Source organism: Penaeus vannamei, chromosome 10 (assembly GCF_042767895.1).
Source record: "Penaeus vannamei isolate JL-2024 chromosome 10, ASM4276789v1, whole genome shotgun sequence".
In the NCBI taxonomy this organism is placed as follows: Eukaryota; Metazoa; Arthropoda; class Malacostraca; order Decapoda; family Penaeidae; genus Penaeus; species Penaeus vannamei.
In genome coordinates, this window is record NC_091558.1 from 46,775,333 (window position 1) to 46,785,332 (window position 10,000).

Below are 10,000 nucleotides of genomic sequence, written 5' to 3' on the forward strand. Positions count from 1 at the left end.
GAGAGCGAGGGCGAGATCCCGCGAGACCAAGAGAGCGAGGGCGAGATTCCGCGAGACCGAGAGAGCCAAAGCCTATGAACACCAGGCTGCGTTCGAGATCCTTATAAGGGCATTTTATGTAGGTCTATTCCGCTTTTATAGATTGGCGGGGATTCTCGGGGTTCGTCATAAAGGAGGCGGAGGAGGAGGAGGAGGAGGAGGAGGAGGAGGAGGAGGAGGAGGAGGAGGAGGAGGAGGAGGAGGAAGGAGGAGGAGGGAGGAGGAGGGAGGGAGGAAGGAGGAGGGAGGAAGGAGGAGGAGGAGGAGGGGAGGAGGAGGAGGAGGAGGAGGAGGAGGAGGAAGGAAGAAGGAGAATGGAGGAGGAGGAGGAGGAGGAGGAGGAGGAAGGGAGGAGGAGGAAGAGAGGAGGAGGAGGTGGGGGGGAGGGAGGGAGGAGGGAGGAGGAGGAGGAGAGGGAGGAGTGATGGAGGCGGAGGTGGAGGGAGGAGGAGGAGGCGGCAGGTGGAGCCGGAGCTTATGGAGGCGGAGGAGGAGGGAGGCTACGCGTGCGAGTACATGGCGATTGGTTTATGTTATGGAGGAGGAGAGAGGGGAGGAGGAGGAGGAGGAGGAGGGAGGAGGAGGATGGAAGGAGGAGGAGGAGGAGGAGGAGGAGGAGGAGGAGGTGAGGGAGTGAGGGAGGAGGAGGGAGGAGGGAGGGAGGGAGGAGGGAGGAGGAGGGAGGGAGGAGGAGGAGAGGAGGAAGGAGGAGGAGGAGGAGGAGGAAGAGGGAGGGGAAAGAGGAGGAGGAGGAGGATGGGGAGGAGGCGGGGAAGGAGGAGGAGTGGAGGAGGAGGGGGAGGGGAAGGAGGAGGCGGAGGAGGAGGAGGAGGGCGGAGGAGGAGAGGGAGGGCGGAGGAGGAGGAGGAGGAGGAGGGAGAGGGCGGAGGAGGAGGGAGGAGGAGGCGGAGGAGGAGGAGGAGGAGGGAGGAGGAGGGACGAGGAGGGAGGAGGAAGAAGGGAGGAGGAGGAGGCTGAGGAGGAGGAGGGAAGGAGGAAGAGGAGGAGGAGGAAGGAGGGCGGGGGAGGGAGGAGGATGGGGGAGGGGGGGAAGGAGGAGAAGGAGGAGAGGAGGAGGAGGAAAGAGGGAGAGAGAGGAGGAGGAGGAGGAAGAGGAGGAGGAGGGAGGAGGAGGGAGGGAGGAGGAGGGAGGAAGAAGAGGAGGCGGAAAGAGGAGGAGGAGGAGGAGGAGGAGGAGGAGGGGGGAGGGGGGAGGAGGAGGGGGAGGAGGAGGAGGAGAAGGAGAAGGAGGAGTAGGAGGCACTTTGCTTATTCTTAAGAAAGCTCTTCCTCAGTGGATAGATGGGTAGATTGATTGACAGATCTATCTTTCTCTCTATCTATTTGTCTATCTATCTATCTATCTATCTATCTACCTATCTATCTATCTATCTATCTATCTATCTATCTATCTATCTATCTATCTATCTATCTATCTATCTATCTATCTATCTATCTATCTATCTATATCTATATATATATATATATATATATATATATATATATATATATATATGTATGTATATGTATATATATATATGTCTATATATGTGAATACATACACATATACACATGTGTGTGTGTGTTTTGAGTGTGTGTGTGTGTGTGTGTGCATGTGTGTGTGTGTGTGTGTGTGTGTGTGTGTGCGTGTATGTGTGTGTGTGTGTGTGTGTGTGTGTGTGTGTGTGTGTGTGTGTGTGTGTGTGTGTGTGTGTGTTGTCTATATATGTGAATACATATACATATACACATGTGTGTGTGTCTTTTGAGTGTGTGTGTGTGTGTGTGTGTGTGTATGTTTTGAGTGTGTATGTGTGTGTGTGTATGTGTGTGTATATTTTGAGTGTGTGTGTGTGTGCGTGTATGTGTACGTGTGTGTATACTTGAATGTTTGACACGCACATCATCTCCCCAAAACTCAAATTATCTCGCTCCTCATTAAATAAAAGCAACACATCTGCATCTCATCAATTTAAAAAAAATGTATATAAAAAAAACATGGATATTAACCCTCACCTCGCCATGATCAGCTGACTGCATCCTCTCGTGTCGGTGAACACTTTAACATGGAACAATTACACAGAGTGAACACTTGACCGCTGCCAGTCATGAGTGTGAACATCTGTACACGTCCCTCACGAAGATGTGTACTCGTGCACATCCAAATCCCCACATCAGTCAGTTATGAGTGTGTACATGTACGCAAAAGGGGGTTTAGAAACACACACATGTACGTTTAACACACACACATGTACGTTTATGTCTGGGTTTATGTACGTAGGTGTGTCTCCCATCTCGATCTGTACCGTATTTGGCAATGCCTCTATTTTCCCGCCATTGCCTTCCTCAAATGCGACTATTCCTCCCATTCCAAAATTAAAAAACAAAAACAAAAAAAGAAATCCATCCAACGAAGGTAGAATAAAAAAGAAAAGCAATAACAACGAAGATAGAATCAAAAAGAAAAGCAATTACAACGAAGATAGAACAAAAAAGAAAAGCAATAACAACGAAGATAGAATAAAAAAGAAAACCAATAACAACGAAGATAAGAATAAAAAAGAAAAAGCAATAACAACAAAGAAGATAGAATAAAAAAGAAAGAAAGCAATAACAACGAAGATAGAATAAAAAAGAAAAGCAATAATAACAACGAAGATAGAATAAAAGAAAAGCAATAACAACGAAGATAGAATAAAAAAGAAAAAGCAATCACAACGAAGATAGAATAAAAAAGAAAAGCAATAACGACGAAGATAGAATAAAAAGAAAAGCAATAACAACGAAGATAGAATAAAGAAGAAAAGCAATAACAACGAAGATAAGAATAAAAGAAGAGAAAAGCAATAACAACGAAGATAGAATAAAACAGAGAAAGCAATAACAACGAAGATAGAATAAAGAAGAAAAGCAATAACAACGAAGATAGAATAAAGAAACAGAAAAAGCAATAACAACGAAGATAGAATAAAAGAAGAAGAAAAGCAATAACAACGAAGATAGAATAAAACAGAAAAGCAATAACAACGAAGATAGAATAAAACAGAAAAGCAATAACAACGAAGATAGAATAAAGAAGAAAAGCAATAACAACGAAGATAGAATAAAACAGAAAAGCAATAACAACGAAGATAGAATAAAGAAGAAAAGCAATAACAACGAAGATAGAATAAAAAAGATAAGCAATAACAACGAAGATAGAATAAAAAAGAAAAGCAATAACAACGAAGATAGAATAAAAAAGAAAAGCAATAACAACGAAGATAGAATAAAAAAGAAAAGCAATAACAACGAAGATAGAATAAAAAAGAAAAGCAATAACAACGAAGATAGAACAAAAAAGAAAAGCAATAACAACGAAGATAGAATAAAAAAGAAAAGCAATAACAACAAAGATATTATAAAAAAAGAAAAGCAATAACAACGAAGATAGAATAAAAAAAGAAAAGCAATAACAACGAAGATAGAATAAAAAAGAAAAGCAATAACAACGAAGATAGAATAAACAAGAAAAGCAATATCAACGAAGATAGAATAAAAAAGAAAAGCAATATCAACGAAGAAAGAATAAAAAAAAGAAAAGCAATAACAACGAAGATAGAATAAATAACAACGAAGATAGAATAAAAAAGAAAAGCAATAACAAAGAAGATAGAATAAAAAAGAAAAAGCAATAACAACGAAGATAGAATAAAAAAAAGCAATAACAACGAAAGATAGAATAAAAGAAAAGCAATAACATCGAAGATAGAATAAAAAAAGAAAAGCAATAACAACGAAGATAGAATAAAAAAACAAAAGCAATAACAACGAAGATAGAATAAAAAAGAAAAGCAATAACAACGAAGATAGAATAAAACAGAAAAGCAATAACAACGAAGATAGAATAAAAAAAAAAAGCAAAAACAACGAAAATAGAATAAAAACAGAAAAAAAATAACAACGAAAAAAGAATAAAAAAGAAAAAGCAATAACAACGAAGATAGAATAAAACAGAAAAGCAATAACAACGAAGATAGAATAAAAAAGAAAAGCAATAACAACGAATATAGAATAAAAACAGAAAAGCAATAACAACGAAGATAGAATAAAAAAGAAAAGCAATAACAACGAAGATAGAAGGTAAAAGAAAAAGCAATAACAACGAAGATAGAACAAAAAAGAAAAGCAATAACAACGAAGATAGAATAAAAAAGAAAAGCAATAACAACGAATATAGAATAAAAAAGAAAAGCAATAACAACGAAGATAGAATAAAAAAGAAAAGCAATAACAACGAAGATAGAATAAAAAAGAAAGGCAATAACAACGAAGATAGAATAAAAAAGAAAAGCAATGACAACGAAGATAGAATAAAAAAGAAAAGCAATAACAACGAAGATAGAATAAAAAAGAAAAGCAATAACAACGAAGATAGAATAAAAAAGAAAAGCAATAAAACAGAAGATAGAATAAAAAAGAAAAGCAATAACAACGAAGATAGAATAAAAAAGAAAAGGAATAACAACGAAGATAGAATAAAGAAAAGCAATAACAACGAAAGATAGAATAAAAAGAAAAGCAATAACAACGAAGATAGAATAAACAAGAAAAGCAATAACAACGAAGATAGAACAAAAAAGAAAAGCAATAACAACGAAGATAGAATAAAAAGAAAAGCAATAACAACGAAGATAGAATAAACAAGAAAAAGCAATAACAACGAAGATGAGAATAAAAAAGAAAAGCAATAACAACGAAGATAGAATAAAGAAAGCAATAACAACGAAGATAGAATAAAAAAAGCAAAGCAATAACAACGAAGATAGAATAAAAGAGAAAAGCAATAACAACGAAGATGAATAAAAAAGAAAAGCAATAACAACGAGAAGATAGAATAAAGAAAAAGCATGTGGCAGCAACGAGATATAGAATAAAAAAAGCAAAGCAATAACAACGAAGATAGAATAAAAAGAAAAAGCAATAACAACGAAGATAGAATAAAAAAGAAAAGCAATAACAACGAAGATAGAATAAAAAAGAAAAGCAATAACAACGAAGATAGAATAAATAACAACGAAGATAGAATAAAAAAAGAAAAGCAATAACAACGAAGATAGAATAAAAAAGAAAAGCAATAACAACGAAGATAGAATAAATAACAACGAAGATAGAATAAAAAAGAAAAGCAATAACAACGAAGATAGAATAAAGAAGAAAAGCAATAACAACGAAGATAGAATAAAAGAGAAAAGCAATAACAACGAAGATAGAATAAAAAAGAAAAGCAATAACAACGAAGATAGAATAAAAAAGAAAAGCAATAACAACGAAGATAGAATAAAAAAGAAAAGCAATAACAACGAAGATAGAATAAAAAAAGAAAAGCAATAACAACGAAGATAGAATAAAAAAAGAAGCAACGTAACAACGAAGATAGAATAAAAAAGAAAAACAATAACAACGAAGATAGAATAAACAAGAAAAGCAATAACAACGAAGATAGAATAAAAAAGAAAAGCAATAAAACAGAAGATAGAATAAAAAAGAAAAGCAATAACAACGAAGATAGAATAAAAAAGAAAAGCAATAAAACAGAAGATAGAATAAAAAAGAAAAGCAATAACAACGAAGATAGAATAAAGAAGAAAAGCAATAACAACGAAGATAGAATAAAAGAGAAAAGCAAGAAAACAGAAGATAGAATAAAAAAGAAAAGCAATAACAACGAAGATAGAATAAAAAAGAAAGCAATAACAACGAAGATAGAATAAAAAAGAAAAGCAATAACAACGAAGATAGAATAAAAAAGAAAAGCAATAACAACGAAGATAGAATAAATAACAACGAAGATAGAATAAAAAAGAAAAGCAATAACAACGAAGATAGAATAAAAAAGAAAAGCAATAACAACGAAGATAGAATAAATAACAACGAAGATAGAATAAAAAAGAAAAGCAATCACAACGAAGATAGAATAAAAAAGAGAAAAGCAGCAAAACAGAAAAAGAAAATAACCTTTGTCATACCACCACGACGGAGACTCTGGCACAGCTTGTTCCCCGGGAGAGAGGGACATATTGGCAGGGTCCTTCCACGGGGCTGCCTCGGCCCGCATCAACCCTTTATGTGTGGGGAATTAAGACCTCCCTCCCCCCCATCCCCCCATCCCCCCATCCCCCCCCCATCCCTGCAACCATACCCCTCCCTCCTTCCCTGCTGCCATACCCGCTTTTCCTCCCTTTCTTTCTCCAATCCTCCTCCTCCTCCTTCTCCTTTTTCTTTTTCATTCTTCTTCTCTTCCTCCTTCTTCTTCTTCTTTTTTTCTCTTCCTCTTCCTATTTCTTCTTCCTCCTCCTCCTTTTTTCTTCTCCTTCCTCCTCCTTCTCCTCCCAGTCTTCTCCTTCTCTTTCTCCTCCCTTCTCCTCCTCCTCCTCTTCTTCTTCCTTCTCCCTCCTCCTCCTCTTCTTCTTCCTTCTCCTCCCTCCCTCCTCTTCTTCTTCCTTCTCATCTCCCTCCCTCATCCTCCTCTCTGTCTCTCTCCCCGCCCCTCTCGCTCCCACTCTTTTCTGTCTCTCCTTCCCCTTGCCTCCCTGTCTCCCTTTCTATCCACCCTCTCTTCTCTCCCCTTTCCCTGTCTCTCTCACTCTACTCTTCCGCCTCTCCCCCTTCTGTAATTTGCGTCTCCCTTTCCCTTCCCCTTCATCCTGTTCTTCATTCCCCTCTCTCACCTCTTATTTCTATCCCCCTTTCTTCTCCCTCCCTACTCGTTATTTCACCCTTTTCCTCCCTCCCCCCACTCTCTCTCTCTCTCTCTCTCTCTCTCTCTCTCTCTCTCTCTCTCTCTCTCTCTCTCTCTCTCTCTCTCTCTCTGTCTGTCTGTCTCTCTCTCTCTCTCTCTCTCTCTCTCTCTCTCTCTCTCTCTCTCTCTCTCTCTCTCTCTCTCTCTCTCTCTCTCTCTCGCTCTCCAGTCCCCTTCTCCTTGCTCCCTCCTTTTCTCTCCCTCCTAGCCCCCTCTCTCCCTTTCCCTCTCCCTTCCCACACTTCTTCTCTCCCTTTCCCTCTCCCCTTCCCCACACTTCTTCTCTCCCCTTTCCCTCTCCCCTTCCCACCCTTCTTCTCTCCCTTTCCCTCTCCTCCCTCTCCCTTTCTCCCTCCCCTCTCCATCTCTCCTTTTTTTCTCCTCCTCGTCCCCTCTCCCTCTCCCACTCCTCCTCTCCCTCCCTTCCTCCCTCCCTCCTCCCTCCCTCTCTCCCTCCCTCCCTCCCTCCCTCCCTCCCTCCTCCAAACCCTGGACACAACTGTTCGGTGGAGAACAAAGTGTCATGGGCGAGGCATCTCAATTCATATCATCATAACAGCTGACAGGGATCCTCCCATCCTCCTCCTCCTCCTCTTTCTCCTCTTCCTACTTCTCTTTCTTTCTCTTTTTTCTTCTTTTCCTCCTCTTTCTCAGCCTTCTTTTCTCTTTTTTTCTTTCCCTCCTCTTCCTCGTTCTCCCTTCTGTAACTCTCTCCTCTCCCGTCGTCCTCCTCCTCCTCCTCTTCCTTCTCCACCCAACAACGTCTCCCTGCTCCTCCTCTTTTTCTTTCTCCTTCTTCCTCCCATCTGCATCTCCCCTCCTCCTCCACTTCACCCTCTCCTCCCTCCCCAATCTTCCCCTTCTTCTTCCTCCTCTCACCTCCTCCTCCACCACTACCATCTCCTCCTGCTCCTCCTCCACCTCCTCCTTTTCCTTCTCCTCAGGTTCCAACCTCACTCCTTTTTCCTTCTCCTCTCTTCCAACTCCTTCTTTTCCTTCTCTTCCACCTCTTCCTCTTCCTTCTCCTCTTCCATCTCCACCTTTCACCCATCCTCCACCTCCTCCTTTTCCTTCTCCTCTTCCACCTCCTCCTTTCAACCCTCCTCCCTACCTCCACCTCCTTCTTTTCCTTCTCAACCACCTCCTCCCTTCCCTACCTCCCACCTCCTCCTTTTCCCTTCCTCTTCCTCCTCCTCCTCCACCTCCTCCTTTTCCTTCTCCTCTTCCATCTCTCCCACCTCCTCCTCTTCCTCCCTCCCTTTACGAATCCGTACCAACAGCCGACCCTTCACTCCTCCTTCCTATCCCCGAGCCAAGCCCACCGAGGAGAACGCCCCGCGCTTGTCTCGCCTTATATACATTAACTTATATATAATTATTATCTCTTATATATCCACGCTTGTCTCCGAGGTAAGGGCTCATGGCGACGACCTCAGCCTGTGTCACTGAAGTCTCGCCTCACGCTGCCATAGACGGCGCTGGTCCTCGGGGCTCATGGCGACGACCTCAGCCTGTGTCTCTGAAGTCTCGCCTCACGCTGCCATAGACGGCGCTGGTCCTCGGGGCTCATGGCGACGACCTCAGCCTGTGCCCTGAAGTCTCGCCTCACGCTGCCATAGACGGCGCTGGTCCTCGGGGCTCATGGCGACGACCTCAGCCTGTGTCTCTGAAGTCTCGCCTCACGCTGCCATAGACGGCGCTGGTCCTCGGGGCTCATGGCGACGACCTCAGCCTGGGTCACGGAAGTCTCGTCTCACGCTGCCATAGACGGCGCTGGTCCTCGGGGCTCATGGCGACGACCTCAGCCTGGGTCACGGAAGTCTCGCCTCACGCTGCCATAGACGGCGCTGGTCCTCGGGGCTCATGGCGACGACCTCAGCCTGTGTCTCTGAAGTCTCGCCTCACGCTGCCATAGACGGCGCTGGTCCTCGGGGCTCATGGCGACGACCTCAGCCTGTGTCTCTGAAGTCTCGCCTCACGCTGCCATAGACGGCGCTGGTCCTCGGGGCTCATGGCGACGACCTCAGCCTGTGTCTCTGAAGTCTCGCCTCACGCTGCCGTAGACGACGCTGGTCCTCGGGGCTCATGGCGACGACCTCAGCCTGCGTCACTGAAGTCTCGCCTCACGCTGCCATAGACGGCGCTGGTCCTCGGGGCTCATGGCGACGACCTCAGCCTGTGTCACGGAAGTCTCGCCTCACGCTGCCATAGACGGCGCTGGTCCTCGGGGCTCATGGCGACGACCTCAGCCTGTGTCTCTGAAGTCTCTCGCCTCACGCTGCCATAGACGGCGCTGGTCCTCGGGGCTCATGGCGACGACCTCAGCCTGTGTCTCTGAAGTCTCTCGCCTCACGCTGCCATAGACGACGCTGGTCCTCGGGGCTCATGGCGACGACCTCAGCCTGTGTCTCTGAAGTCTCGCCTCACGCTGCCATAGACGACGCTGGTCCTCGGGGCTCATGGCGACGACCTCAGCCTGTGTCTCTGAAGTCTCGCCTCACGCTGCCATAGACGGCGCTGGTCCTCGGGGCTCATGGCGACGACCTCAGCCTGTGTCTCTGAAGTCTCGCCTCACGCTGCCATAGACGGCGCTGGTCCTCGGGGCTCGTGGCGACGACCTCAGCCTGTGTCACTGAAGTCTCGCCTCACGCTGCCATAGACTCCGCTGGTCCTCGGGGCTCATGGCGACGACCTCAGCCTGTGTCTCTGAAGTCTCGCCTCACGCTGCCATAGACGGCGCTGGTCCTCGGGGCTCGTGGCGACGACCTCAGCCTGTGTCACGGAAGTCTCGCCTCACGCTGCCATAGACGGCGCTGGTCCTCGGGGCTCATGGCGACGACCTCAGCCTGTGTCACTGAAGTCTCGCCTCACGCTGCCATAGACGGCGCTGGTCCTCGGGGCTCGTGGCGACGACCTCAGCCTGCGTCACTGAAGTCTCGCCTCACGCTGCCATAGACGGCGCTGGTCCTCGGGGCTCATGGCGACGACCTCAGCCTGTGTCACTGAAGTCTCGCCTCACGCTGCCATAGACGGCGCTGGTCCTCGGGGCTCATGGCGACGACCTCAGCCTGTGTCTCTGAAGTCTCGCCTCACGCTGCCATAGACGGCGCTGGTCCTCGGGGCTCATGGCGACGACCTCAGCCTGCGTCACTGAAGTCTCGCCTCACGCTGCCATAGACG